Here is a 15,410-nt window from a genome sequence, read left to right as displayed (position 1 = left end):
ATTTATTTTGACTAAAGCAGGGTGAAAAACACAAACAGCAAACAGCAACGCAGTTAGATTTGTTGTATTTTGGTTGATTGCATGGATAGGTCATATAAATAGTATAGGCAGATAAGTATCATTTTACACTCAAGTACCACATAAAAAGGCTACAAAATTTGGAGGCAGTCTATTATGTATAATGCTGTTAAAGCTCTGATTTGGGTGTGTCTGTCATGAAAAGGTAAATGCTCAAATATGTTGCTGGCTGCTAAACTTCACCTAAACTTACCTGGTAGAGAGACGAGGACTGCATCTGTCAGTCATTTGCTGCAGATCAGGTACTTTATATGGGATTTTAGGAGCTTTTACAATGAAAACAGCTTCATGATTCAGCTAAAACAGGCGATGTAATGAAAGTGGGAAAGAACAAGGTAATTTGTTGAATGAGACCATTAACAACGAGTTGAAGTTTGTTACAAAGTTTTATAAGACTCAGGAAAGCCACTGGGAATTTTAAGCTTACATGTTGGGCTCGACTAACAATAGTTGTCAGTTTTTTAAGTGTCACTCAGTGCCTCAAGCTGTCAGTCATACGATGCAGAGTGCAGACATTTCTTTGTCATGCTTATTCATAGCTTGGAGAAAACAGGGTTTGTTTATTTAACAAAGATTTTCTGTTGGGTTTAAGCATTTATTTCTATGTTGTTTGGTCCCTGAGTCAGTCTTTCTTGGATCTTCTTTATAGTTTTAAATTTGTTACCAGTTAAAATAATCGATTGTAAAATGCCACATCAGGGAATGTTTAAGAAAAAACTAATTTCTTTAAGAATTTTTTATGCAATGCCCAAAATCAAAAGACGCAAACATGGATGGGTTTTAAGATTTTGGGGTTTAACATGGAGTTCATTTGTAAGCATTTTAGACTTTATAGTGAAACTGCATTGTTGTATGCAGTGGACAAAAAAACTGTAGGATTGTATTTGTGGGAAACAACATGTTATGCCAGAACAGTTAGGCTGTTCTTTGTCGATATTTTGATACAACTATTTGGAAAAAGGAATGTTCAGTCAAAAACAGTGGATGAACCATGTTAGATTATCGCTTTGTAAGCCTTTGGTGAAGACAACAAAGACTGCAAAGAGTGTTAAAATTTACTCCACCATAAAGCACCTTCCTAAAATGTTGTTTTCCTCAGCTTGTAAATGTGTGATTCACTCTAGAATTCAGCAAACAGTGGTGAAAAGCATAAACTTATACTGAAGTCCCTTTCTGGTAGTTAGTGAGGTGTGCTTTCAGCTTTACAGAGGAGTTAGTCATTTAGTCAAACAATGGGAGAGCATTAACGGATGCCAATGCAGCAGTACCAGTCAACGGCCAAAGTCAATACACCCTACTGGGCTGCATGCCTTTCAACAAACACAAGCAATTGCTTTTAAAGACCTCAGCACCAGATAGAAACATCAATTACAGTAAATTACACCAAAACAGTGAGTAACACTTCAATTTGTTTAATCTTCTGAGCTGTCTGAGCTGTTTCGATGAAAGCAAAGCAGAGGAGAGCAAACTAAGACTACATTCAATAGCCTTAAGATGCGTTACACCATCCAGCTCTGGTCATGTAAATGCATAGAATATGAGTTATTTATATTTAATCTCCAAGTACTTCCTTTGATAGCATTTATTTACACTCAGAAATGGGTTATAAATGTTTTGCTTTTGAAGAGCTTCGAGTTAGGAGCTCTCTCCAGCAGCCCTGTGACTATCCAAATCAAATGTGCCCAGTTTTCTGTTGGCATTGGGAAGTCTGGAGCATACAAATGATTCTCTCAGGTTCTTAGTTCATAATGCTTAGACTTTCAAAGGCAAAATTAGGATGCTTCAAGTGTTCAACAAGGCTTTAACTTCAGCGTCTTGGGGCACAGGTTAATAAATTCTGCAGTGAGACGACTTGGAAAAAATAAAAAGCAAGGCTGTAACACCCTTTAATTTCAATGAAGCCTGGAATGGAAATCCAAATAATAAAGGTTGGTGATTCTGTGTTGACTTGTAACTATAGATTAATTAATGTCTTAAAAAATGATTTGTTAATTAAATTAGTGAAATTCCTGTTGGTTTCATGAGTTGTTTGCAGACATTCCACTGTGCTGCTCACATCCTAGCTCTTATTTTGGGATTGTCAGGACTTTGTTTGTTTAACAAAAGAAAATCTTTGACATAATTAATTATAAGCATTTAATGAATAAATAAAGTCTATCACTTTATAATTGTTCCTACTATATTCTGTATGTATAATAAATATAATAAGTAATAAAAAACAATTATAATAATAATGTGATTCTTGGAACTTGGTGAATGTATCAAAAATAATTGGATTTTTTTTGTCAAAATCTTATTTTTGTCTCATAAATGATGGAAGCTGACCCTTTTAAATAAATAAAATAGAAATTGAAAACTTGGTTTTGACTGATTTAGTCCTAATATAGGTAGAAAGTATACCACTAAACAAGAAAATGCTCAATTTAAACCAAGTGGAGCATAAATGGGTTTCTTTGCCATGGCTGATTATCCAGGAGGGGTCCTGGTTGCTGGGGACAGATGAAGATTTGGCAGTTTTAGTGAACATTTTGGGAGAACAGGGAGGCTGTGGAGGGGGCCTAGAGTAAATGAAAGACAAATGCAAGTAGTGCCCACTCAGCTATTTTCCCAGTCAAGATCAAAGGCACGCTGGACCGGCCGCTCCACAGGAAACTTGAGATGGGCCCTGCCTTTGTTTGCTGTTGCTATGCGACCTGCGGAAAGCTGAAAGTGTTTGCAGAGGGGCACAACATCAAAAACCATTTCCAATATAAATTTTTAAGACTGTCTTGTGTTTGTGTCGCTGGCTTTGAATTTACAGAGCATACCAAACAGACTAACACTAATGATTTATTCCTGTTTGTCAGGGAATTGTGGTGTTTGAAAGAAAGAAATTAGTCACACACACACAACTGTCCAAGCAGGCAGGGTGTTGTCATTTGTCTATGCAAAAACCTCTGATGCAAAACTATGGAACTATCGATGCACAATTTAAACTGACCTAAGATGTGCATCTTTGGCCCAAGATGCACAGATTGCAAAACTGCAAGCAGTGTGCAAACACAACTTCAATATTGCTTGAAAGATTTATAAGCGTCTGTTTGGCTTTCAAACAAAACTAATTATGATGCTGTTATATATTAATGGGCCCCATGACAGTAAGGGTGGCTAGACATGTGTCACAGAGAGCTCATTACATATCATTAGTTCGACACTTCAATAATGTCTACACCTGCTGAGCAGTAGATAATGACTTGGCCCCTGATATTTGCAGGACTATTGTCTACTAAGCACAGCACCACCGGGAGAATAGATTTGCAGGCTTATGAGGAGAAAACTGATAAAGCTGCATTATAACCTACATAGACTTCTGGATTAGTGTAACATATACTGAAGGAAGTACATGGGAAAAGAAATCTATCTATCTATCTATCTATCTATCTATCTATCTATCTATCTATCTATCTATCTATCTATCTATCTATCTATCTATCTATCTATCTATCTATCTATCTATCTATCTATCTATCTATCTATCTATCTATCTATCTATCTATCTATCTATCTATCTATCTATCTATCTATCTATCTATCTATCTATCTATCTATCTATCTATCTATCTATCTATCTATCTATCTATCTATCTATCTATCTATCTATCATCTATCTATCTATATCTATCTATCTATCTATCTATCTATCTATCTATCTATCTATCTATCTATCTATCTATCTATCTATCTATCTATCTATCTATCTATCTATCTATCTATCTATCTATCTATCTATCTATCTATATCTATCTATCTATCTATCTATCTATCTATCTATCTATCTATCTATCTATCTATCTATCTATCTATCTATCTATCTATCTATCTATCTATCTATCTATCTATCTATCTATCTATCTATCTATCTATCTATCTATCTATCTATCTATCTATCTATCTATCTATCTATCTATCTATCTATCTATCTATCTATCTATCTATCTGTCTGTCTTTCTATTTCTTTGTAAGAAAAAATATATCCGGCGAAACATAAATAAATAAATGAATAAATACAGAATGCGTAAATAAGTAGATAAATATATCAAAAGTTTTGGTATTTTCACAGATCACTATTCAAATCATTCTTCAAAAATTTAACAGGAGATTTTTCATCAGGAAAGCCAAAGTATACAAAGAGTTTGAGAGATATTAGATATTAGCCTTGAACACCAGAAATCTGCTCTTAAAAAAACACACAAAAGAGTGACAAGAAGAAAGCATTTTACTGAAAGAAACCCATTTTTTGTTTGGCCATATTTATAATATATATAAAATATTAGAAAGAAAATGCTCAGGCAACATGAGATTAAAATAGCCAACTTGGAAAATGCTCTACATGGAGGAACATTATCATTAAACTGCATTCAGAAGACTCTAGAGCAAAATATAGTGGTGGTAGCATGATGCTGCGGGGTTGTTTTTCTCCATCAAAGCTGGTCGTGTTTAGCTAGGAAATGGTTTGATTTAAATGCAGGGCAAGTCTTGGAGGCAACCTATTGCACACAACAAAACATTTTATAGTAGTGAGTAGGTTTACAGTCAATAACTCGGGGTATTAGTCTGCCACGGCCTGTGAGTAGCTCAAATCCACAAACATCTGAGATCCTCCAAAAACACTTACAGCTGCCTATTTATATAGTTCAAAAACCAATTATACTGTAACATGCACTAATACACATGATATAAATCATCTTTTCAATACCATAGACATCCACAGCGTTTCTTACCTTCACTCTTGGGTGCAGCCAATCAGCGCCAAGGAAAAGAAATGGCGCTTCTTCACTGACTGCTTTGTAAATGCCAGCTAATTGTGCTTCAAGTACTTTTGCACAGACTTTTCCAGCTCCCCAGGCTGCATTGTCTTTCCATATAGCTGTTGAAAAAAAAAACCCGACAAAGGATGAATCCATAAATACTGAACCACAAATAGACAGGGCTTCCACAGCACAGGTCCAAACGTTAAACATACAGGCTTGTTTTCAGTGGAATGGTTTAAATAAAAGAATTTACAGATGTTAGAATACATACTATATTTCCACAAAATTTTGAAAAAATAAATCAGATGTTTTTGTTTGTTTTTTACACAAATAATGCAGCTCATAAAGCATAAAGCCTTTGTTAGTCCATCTTTGACCAGTCAAGCATGTATATCTTGAACAAGATCAAACGTAGTCCCTTTAATTTAGTGCTGACAATCAGATCCGATGTTATCGTGGCAGCAGTGTGGGGTCATATGTTCTCAAAGTGCATATAGAGTACATAACCCAAGACCACCCACTTCCTTTTGACTAGACAAAACTATCGCTTCAAATGGTTGAAGCTCTCAGTCCAAGTTGAACTGCCCCCCAGGTTGTGCTGCCCTGGGCAGTGAGCCATATTGTACATATTGACAACAATCATTGTATCAATCATTTATGACTGTGGCCTGATCTAGGAGTTCTATGACTTTCCTATCGTTACATAACTTTGAATAAAATGACCTCTGTCTTTTTGGCAAGACATGAAAGAAAAAATTAATGAACATAATTCTGCATAAATAAATATTTTACACGTGATAAAATGAGTTGGAAGAGCTGCACTCTTCTAGGTAGTTTCAAAGTCACCACTTTAAACATTTCCTAGGACTAACAGGACATTCAGAAATTACACTGGCCAAAAAAATGGACTCTGTCTGGAACAATGAACATTGGAGTTGTTCTGTGTCTGCCTTGTGTTTTCTCTGCTTGAGCCAACTGGCACAGCGCTGGTGTCCTCTCCCAGGCTCCCACTTCGCAGTGATGACAATGGCAATGCAAAAATGAAAAAAAAAAAACTAAATTACAGCAAGCCAAGGAATGCTTGGACAATTTAAAGACAGTGCAGCTCATGCATGAGTCTCTGTCTCAAGGAAAGCATTGGTTTAATTGTGAGTATTTGGTCCGTCAGCCCTTTCATCCATGGTTAGACTGCAGAGAGAGGCTGCAATGACCTTAAAGCGAGCCATTTTCCAGCTGGAAGTGGAATAAATAAGGTTTCTTGAGGATTCCGAGTTTGCATCCTCTGACAGGCTGAATTTCTTTGCCAACCAGGAAGAACTAGACATGGCCTAGATTCAAGTGTGTCGTGAGCTTATGCTGTGCGTCCTGCCGTAACCTTTCCACACTCAGTGCTATAGCGAGGGCGCTTGTGAGGCTTTAAGAGAAAACACTGAGAACACAGCAGGCAACGAAGTGATGAGATAAAGCAGATTCATCTTCCGAACCCTTTAAGAAAAAAGAGCGCAGGCTAATCCTGCTGTTGGGATGGAAGAAAGAGACGTCTTCCTCCTGTCACTGCACGCAGGGATCCACCCCTGTGTGACATCACAGCGAATGCACTGTTGCCAAATATCACATCAGTAGCCCGGATTGCCTTTAATTGGTGTGTGAATAGCTGCTGCGATAACTGAACATCATGTAGATTTATGACTGCTAAGTACAAATCCATTATCAGCTTGAATTAGTTTTGACTGAGAACTCTTTGCTCATTTGGCTGCCACCTGCTTCTCATTGATACTAATGATTCACTACAGTTATTGCAGTGGGAAGGAGATGAAACAATGTTTGATTAGCTAGACTTCCTTTTTTTTTTTAGTTTTACAACATAATTTGACTCTTACCGCTTCTTCATTGGGTGTCCTTATTTGCAGTACTGCAATTAATAAATCATCTGTGAGAAAAATGATAAATAATGTAGTCATAAGAACTTTGTATAAATAATCAGCAGGAAAACACAGTAGGGAGGTTTTGAGATTCTAAAAAAACTACAAATGATAAAAATCTAATAAGTTCTGGGGCTTGACAAAAACATCTGAAAACTGCTCAAATTTTCATCTTTGCTTAATTTAGATAGTGATAATAATAATGTTATCATCCAATCTTCAGCCCAAATAAATGTGTGTTCAAGATGAGGAGATGGATATATTTAAGGATTTTAACTAAAGCAATAGCAGCTTTTATTTTTCCACTGAAAAATTGTGTGTGTGCAACGAGGAATTCAGTCTCTTTGTTTTTTATGTCTCAACAGATCTTGACTGATATGTTGGCACAGTGGCCAGGAAGCTTCCCCCCAAAGAGTTCACCTCTGTTTCAGTCGATGACTGCTGCCTGAACCCTGTACCCCCCATTGAGACAATAAAACGGCTGGATGACTATTGGAGTAGCAGAGAGGCCAATAGTTTATAACTCAGGAGAGGTAGAGCTTTACAGCTTGTGTGAAGACAAAGATTTGGAATGGTACAAGTTTGCATTTCCCCCAGTCTGAGGTCAGGAGTGCAAGGTTACCTTTTTTAGTTGTCTGAGGCAGATGGTGAGAAATACAAAAGCTGCATTGCTACGGCTTCAGATAAAAGGACATTTCTCTGTGCATATATCGACAGCTTTTAGGGGCTCACTCAATAAATGCTTAGTTGTATTAAACAGCAATATGCACTATGATATTCACATGATCCCTTTAATTAACACAACCTGGAGACTTCATTACTTTTGTCAAATTATGAAGTTTATTTCTGATGGGAAATGAGACGAGTATCTACTAAAAGATAAAATTATGCAAATATAATCTGTATTTTGAAATCAATATTTCTTCTGTTTTATTTTCTTTGATTAAAGAAAGATTACATTTTATTTGACGTATTAAATAACATAGCTTCTCAACAGTCACTGAAAGATAATGGATTGTTTGATTAAAAGTAAAGGTCTTTAGAAGGCTATTAGAAAATGTTTTGTTGTAATGAAGCCCTAAAAACAATGCATTTTATTCTTCTTATATATCTGCCATTTATATATAAATCTTCAGTCACATTCAGAAAATTTTAAGATGCATTCTGATGACACTAATTATGTCTTACTAAAAGCACCTTATTAAATTAACAACATTTAAGCAAGTATTAAACATATCTTTGAATAAGCCAATATTTATGGATAAAATTGTTGTTTTTTATTTATTTGATATCTTATTCTAATCTTAAATGTTGTTTTGTTTGTCTCTTTCTGCTCAGAGTTGATTTTAATTGAGTCAATTTTTAAAATGTATTTTTCTCCTTGTAAAAATGCAGATATGCAAAAGAAGTTGGTTTCAGTGCTGAATTCAAGCACTATTCCTATTAAATAAGTTGTTTTTTGACAATTACTCTTTGTATCTTCCTACCCCAAATAAACTATTTTCTTTTACAATTAACATAAAAAGGCATAATCATAAAAATTCAGGTGAACCAGAAGCAGCAAAAAACTCAAACCATTGGGCCGACTTTATGTAAAGAAGGTCTATTATGATATAAGGACTGTTTTGGAGCTTTCATCTTTTCACACTCAGAGATTCCCCTTTTCATCCTAAAGGCATTAAAAGGAGAGAAAGAGCAGGAGACAGAGGAGTTAGGCTGACGTCACAGCCCAGGAGTCACCCGCCGTGCGTTCGGCGTCTACAAGTAAAGACTTATCTTGCAAAGAAGTTTGGACGGACAATGTGGGTGGACAGGGCGTGAAACTACTATCATCATCAGGTCTGAATGAAAAGGAGAAAACATATCTTCCACAAAAAAGAAGGCTCATTCCAATTCAGCTGCGTTGTTAGGACAACGGGAACCATCCCTCAGATGATTAGTTCCACTTCAAAAGAATTTACTTTCCGCTGTGGAAACGTCCCCCTTTTGTGTCCTTACACAGGGTTTTCTCAGCCCAAAAGAAGAATCGTATGTTTAGTCAGCCTGTTTATTATTCCTTCTGTTCGCATAACAATTGTATTAAATAAATAGAGTACTGCTTACAAAGGCCTATTAGCCCATAAACATGTCCAGGGACAAACAAAAAAGACTAAATCATAGCCTCTGCACAGGAATTAAGATACCCTGGCAAAGGCATAAAATACACCAACTCCCACTAACATCCCCATTGACACTGTGGAGCATGGATGCTCTGTTGTTCCATCTCAGTCTGGAGAAACAGCGTCTCTTGCTAAGCCTCTGTTGAGAATGCAGTGAAGAAGAGGGATGGGTGAAACTGGCATGTTCTTTCTAAGCTGTGCGTAACAAACTCTTTGGTCTAAGGTCATAAAGTACCACAGACTACTTCAAAACTGAAAGATTTAAATGGTCTTTCACGTATTTATACATCACTTACCCAAAAATACATCCAGATTTTAGATGAGCAGGCATTCAAGAGTCTGCAAGAAAAAAAAGGCAAGCAATTACAGGTAATAATTAGGCAATGTTGGGCACAAATTACTCTGAGCCTAATGTGATTATTAATGGGTGGCTACAAGAACAGATCAAAGAGTTATACAGCAGCTAGTTTGATCATTAACTCTGACTTCGTCAAGATTTTGAAGACACCACTTGAATACAGAAAAACTCGCTGTTGAGGTTCTGCTGGCTGCTCAGATAAACAGACTTCTTGCCTGAGTCCAAATCCCAAAAGGGGGCGGAGAAAAACATTGACAACACACCTAAATGCAGATGAGTGGAATCAGGATGAAAAGTTTTTTCTTTCTTTCTTTCATTTTTGATGCAGCCAGCGACTGGCAGCTGTGACATTTTGGTTACTTTTATTGGATTTATTCATTTTCTTCTGTGTGTGAAGTGTATTTTTTTGAAGTTTACGAACCCCCGCCTTTCTCCAAAAATCAAGCTGGAGTGAGGTTTCATCTGTCCTTTGGCAGTGTTCACTCTGCGTGTTTTGCAGCAAGTAAATTGGATGCGTAGGGACATTAAATGTTTTGCTTTGTAAAAATAACAGATCTTTAAATCAGACATTTCAAAAACAATGACTTATTAAAGCCCAACAAAGTTCATGTGCCTACTCAGAAACAGCTAAAATTCTCAACATGACCAATGATGAGACACTTTATAGCCCACAGTGATTTAATATGCTCAGCAAAAAGAAACCTCTTGGCACAGGACAACCAAGCGACCTCCCTTTAATGTTTGTCACTGTCAAAGCTTTGATTTCTGATTGATGAGTAAGGCTGGTGCAATCGCAGAGCGACATGGGCTGGTCTTGTTGCACAAATTTAAGCACGTCTTCTGGAAGTCAAGCTTGTTGCTCCTCATACCCCAACAGTTACCCCATCACGCCTCGGAAATTGTATTTCACCCCCCAAAATGAGCATCCTGTGATCCCTAATATAGAAACTGTTACAGCAGATAGAGAGGGGCTGGAAAAGTAATCAACTTTTATTTTTCTCCTTCTGTCATGAGCGCAGCTGAAAGTTCAAAATGCAAACTTAGTCACCAGTTTGCTTGTCACACCGATTTAAAAATAGTCCACAACTCTAACACAGTCTAATGCAACAGTACTGCAATAAAATTTATCTTAAGGGGTGCTCCAGCACAAAGTCTTGGTCCAAATCTTTTAGAGAAGTATTAATTTAATGAAAATGTCGCATTACAATGAATTATACTGAAAGCACAGCTGCAGGGGAGTTTAGTTTAGGAAAAAAGCACAATTAATAATAAATAACAGACTCTGATCTAGCTGTAAGCAAATTTGAACATTTATATAACCATATGTTAATAACTGTTCCTGCAGGCTCCTATAAGTGAATGCATGATGCAAAACTCAGAATAAAACCAAATCCTCTACATTAGATGAATATAGTGTTGCAAATAAATGCATTCGTTACTGCAGTAGCATAGTCTCTGATAAAATTTGCAAAATCTAACATTTAATTTGAGGTCATTTAAGTGCATGAAAAATCCCATGTAAAGAAATAATTGCTCTTAACACTGGAACACCTGCTGTAAATACTGTGTACGATAGCCTTTAGCCCACAGGACAGGACTTAGCCTTCTGCTATATCCTTTCACAAGGTTGGAGCACAAACAGAGGGTGATCTTTGACCATTGCTCCTTTCACAATCTTTCTGCCTTTCTTCAACTTACACTTCATATTTTTTACAGGTTTTTAGTGGAAGGTTGATTCTCAACCTGAGGAGCCATTTTTGCATTGATTTGATTGTATGTTTTGGATCGATATCCTGCTACAGAATGAAGTCATAAACTTGTTTCTGCTCGTCCATGAAGTGTTTATTTGAAATCCCCTGAAATATCTGGCAGTCCGTAATGCCATGCTAATAAAGTTTCCAAATTCCTGAGGGAAACAAGCCCACAGCATCACAGATCCTCCAACATGCAACATTGCGGTGCTCTTCTACATATCCCTCCTGGAGTGTTTATAGCTAAAAAGTGTACAATCTTCATCTCATCTAACCAAAGCACAAGTTTAAAGCCCCAGTAGGTTCAACAGTAGGACAGAAAATGCTTTTTTCTTGTTTTGGTATGCCACCCAAACAACCAGTTGGTATGTGGTATCAAAGATGGCTGTTTAGTTGTTGCTTAATTGCAAAGAAAAATCATGTGTAGAGTATATCTGAGCAGAGTTGAGCCACACTGTGACTTCTAGATACCAGTCTTTGCTTCAGTTACTCAGCAGTATGTTTCCTTCCTTACCACACTGAACATTAGTGGCAAGATAAACATGCCACCGCTGTGACTCTTCTACTTGTCTTAAACTCATAAATTACTCATTAGATTAAAGATATATGGAAAAGATCTTTTCCAAACTGCAAACATCAATGCACATCAAACTTTACACAAATGTCAGGTTCTCTTCTCCTTCCCATTTTGAGGAGTGTTGGAAGAAAGACAAATGCTACAGGAAACAGGAAATTAAAGTTCCTAGACTTTAATTTAATTTGTAAAGTTTATTTCAACTAATGAAAATACCAAACAATAATAATTAAAATTGAGAAAATAATAAGGAAAATTATATTTCAGGTCATGAATGTTGAAACAAAAGTGAAAAGAGCAATTCATCGCATCACTAAATGTCTTCAATTTTAATAAATGAGTACTGGCTGCCTTGAAATAGAGACTTAACTCAACTGCATTTAATTACCTCTTTCATCTACCCAATTAAAAGCAAATTTTTAATCCATGTAGTTTATTTCTTGTTTTGATTGCTCATCATGCGACTGCCTTTTAATCAGGATGAAAACATTAATGTTGCATATTAATTTATTTGATTTGCACCATCCTCTCTCTGCATAGCATACAACGCCTCAGCTGACGACTTAAAGAAGACGTTCCAGCGACGTTATCGGGAAACATTTTCAATCCGCAGTCACTCAGGTGTGTGTGAAAGGGCGCGAGGTGGTTGTTAAAATGGTCCCGAGGATCAATACCATGTTGTTGACAGTGAGAGTCCCCTTCAATGGAAATAACAGCAAGGTGGCATCACAAGGTGTCATGTGTGATGTCGCTGAAATGGATCCGGACGGGGCCATGCCTTTAGATGCCAGAATAAACATTCAGCACTGACAACTCAGATCCCAACACATAAAACGACTCGGCTGTGTGAGGTAATCTGAGCCTTACCCAAATGAGATGGTAATGCCTCCTCTCGGGGAATTCAGCAACACACAGCAGCACCTAAACAGAGGCTCAGACGGGACTAATAATAGAGCCTCCGTGCTGCTTAACTTCTATATTATTCACTTCAAAACTGAGATCAACTATGTGGGTCAGTGGGATTTCTGTGGGAAATAAAACACACAGAAAGACGCAGCCAAAGAGAAAATGTGTTCGTCTGACATCAGATCTGAGGAACGTGGCAGCTAATAAGAAAATTATTTGGGCAGCTCAGAAGTTTAATTAACAGCTGGTTTTAACTGATTGAAAGGGAGTACATGTCCAAGCGCATGCATGGGAGCCTAATTATTTTTCAACTCCTTGATTGTCTAAATAAGCTTTATAAATAAGAAAAAAACACACACACACACAAATGACTTGGAATGTTCAAAGGAAGTTATTTTAGAAATGGAAATGATCAAGGAGATTTTCAAAACTTCTGTGATCTGTGGGCTTGAATACACTGGGACTTGAGTCCTCCACGCTGCTACATATTGCATACAGACACACACATTCACACAAGCCAGTACTTCACCACCAACTCTGGCTTTTTTAAAAGGAAAATTGGACGTTTATTCTTCCATTTTGTTGCAAAACCTGGAGCTAAACTGAAAATAAAAAACAGAAACATTTCTGAGATGATCAGAGAAGCAACATAAGGCAAGAAATGATAAAAAGTAAGCTAAAGGTCAGGAGGTATGAAATTAGATGAAAACTAAGAACAGGCATCAGACGAGATATGAAAGATGAAAGGAATTTATGATGCACAATGTTGTTCTGATCATGACTTTACAGATTCATCTCAACATGTAAGTTAGAATATAATCAAAAAGTTGAATTATTTTGGTAAATAAATTCTAAACACGAATCTGTTATTTAGATTAATTGATTCATAGTGAAATATTTCAGTTATAAAGTTCTGTTTGTTTACATGTTGTGGCCTTAGTTTATTGCACAAAACCAAGAAAAAAAACCACATGTTTAATGCAGAAATGTTTTCCTACTAAATACCTACAGACTGGACAGCTTAGGGCTCGTCGGCATTGTTAGCGCTGGTCTCACTCAGCTAATTTCTCACATGACAGCTTCTCTTTGGGGTTTAGTTCAAACCAGTTTTCTGACCCTCAAACCATCACTGATTTAAAAAACCCAACACTGAACCTCAACAGCCTGCGATGCTCCACTCTTCCTCCAGACTCAGTCCATGTTCCCTGCAAGGTGAGACGCCTCTGCAACTCTGGTTCAGAGATGACTTGACAAGACTAACGCCACCCCAGGATCTGGATACATCTGTGGGTGATTGCTCTTAAAGCACCAGCCACACACTACAGTCAATGTCTTGTGGAAAGTCATAAATGACTGTTGTTTGTGCACCGTTTTCTACCTTCCACCTAACTTTCCACATATGAAGTTTTCCCAGTGATTCTGTAGGTTATGTCTTAATCATTTTTTATAAAACGGTCATATATAATATTAACATTTTCAGAGTAACTCTGATTTATTTATTACTAAAGTGATTGTTAGAATGTATATATTTCTCACTTTTACAATCGAGCTACTAACAGAATTGCGGTAGTAACACGACCACGCATAAATTTGGTCATTTCAAGGCAGCTAATAAGGCGATAATAAAGACTTTAGAACAAGCAATATTGAAAATAAGCATGCCATTCCTGTGTATTAACAATAAATTATATGTAGGCAAAAGTCAGCTGCTCAGATTTGTTCATATATGTGTAAAACCAAGAGACCACATGTAATCCTGCAGTGGCTTAAGACCCATTGTAATCTGTTGAAAAGTGTTTTTGTAATCTAAAAACAAACAAGCATAGTGTTATACTAACTGTATAATTATCTGGCTATAAATGGTAAATGGTATGCATCTTTAATACTGAATTTATAATGTTTTTTCACCAAATGGTGATTACATCATTAAATACAGCAGCTGTATGTAACTCAATCATTTTTCAAATGTTGATAAATGTACAGAAAAGCGACTCTGATCCAGTCCAAACACAGCTTCATTAGCAGGATTTGGTTTCTATAATTAGACATATGAAAGCGGGTTTAGGATTTTGTCCTCATTCCACTCAGTTCCCATGCAAATATGATTTATTTATTGTTAAGTGCGTTTCCTGAGACACACCCAGTTGCAAAAGCAGACTGCATAATTTCTGGAATTACATAATCAAGAAAAGTCATTCACATACACTGTGTTACTCCAGCATAGCAGCGGCCAAAGGACAATTTTCTGAGGAATATTCAACTTTAACAGTTGGGTTGTTGAAAATGCCACACTCTCCTTGGTTGCATAAAACAAGAATTTTTCTTTTATCCTCCACCTTTCCTGATTTATCCTAAAAAGGAAACATTCCCTGAAGACTGATATAAATACTAACTCCTCTGTGGAAAGAATCAGAGTTCACAGGTTTGAAATCAGCACAGAAACAGAACTAATTGGCGAAAAGATTACTGCGGCAGTTCTTATGTTAAAGAACTGTTCTTCACATCTAAATATATTTTCACAAAGGCTCTTGTTGCTTTCTTTCAGAAGGGGCTTTTCTTTTTGCCCCTCTTCTTTAAAGCCCTCGTTGGTGCAGTGTATCTTTATGCACTTTATTTGTAGGTTTGTAGTTGTGTCATACTCTCTCCATCATCAGAAAATGACAGAGCAGTAATGGGTGAGATGTTCAAAGCTTTAGATATTGTGTTACATTTTAACCGTACTTTAAGTTTGTCTACAACTTTAACCCAGCCCTGTCTGTCGTGTTCCTCAATCTCCACTATTCTGTAATAAAAAGCTGCTTTGGTTTAGATAGGTGACTTGTGAAGGCAATTAGTTGCACTGCTTTTAGAGAGTGATGAATACAAGTGCATG

The 15,410-nt window shown here is 36.7% G+C and overlaps 1 long non-coding RNA gene across 1 annotated transcript in view; it reads right to left on the bottom strand.

Annotated features, from left to right (window-relative positions):
* Positions 1 to 15,410, bottom strand: part of LOC129360406 (uncharacterized) — a 110,627-nt gene that overhangs the window by 8,246 nt on the left and 86,971 nt on the right. The window contains exons 4-5 of the long non-coding RNA XR_008606042.1: positions 9,246 to 9,288; positions 4,839 to 4,984 (exon numbers count right to left, since the gene is read on the bottom strand). This is a non-coding gene — a long non-coding RNA (uncharacterized LOC129360406). The remainder of the gene's footprint in view (positions 1 to 4,838; positions 4,985 to 9,245; positions 9,289 to 15,410) is intronic.

Source organism: Poeciliopsis prolifica, unplaced genomic scaffold, assembly GCF_027474105.1.
Source record: "Poeciliopsis prolifica strain line A6 unplaced genomic scaffold, Auburn_PproV2 SCAFFOLD006, whole genome shotgun sequence".
In the NCBI taxonomy this organism is placed as follows: Eukaryota; Metazoa; Chordata; class Actinopteri; order Cyprinodontiformes; family Poeciliidae; genus Poeciliopsis; species Poeciliopsis prolifica.
The sequence above is the reverse complement of the archived record's forward strand: the minus strand, read 5'-3'. Positions and strand labels throughout refer to the sequence as shown.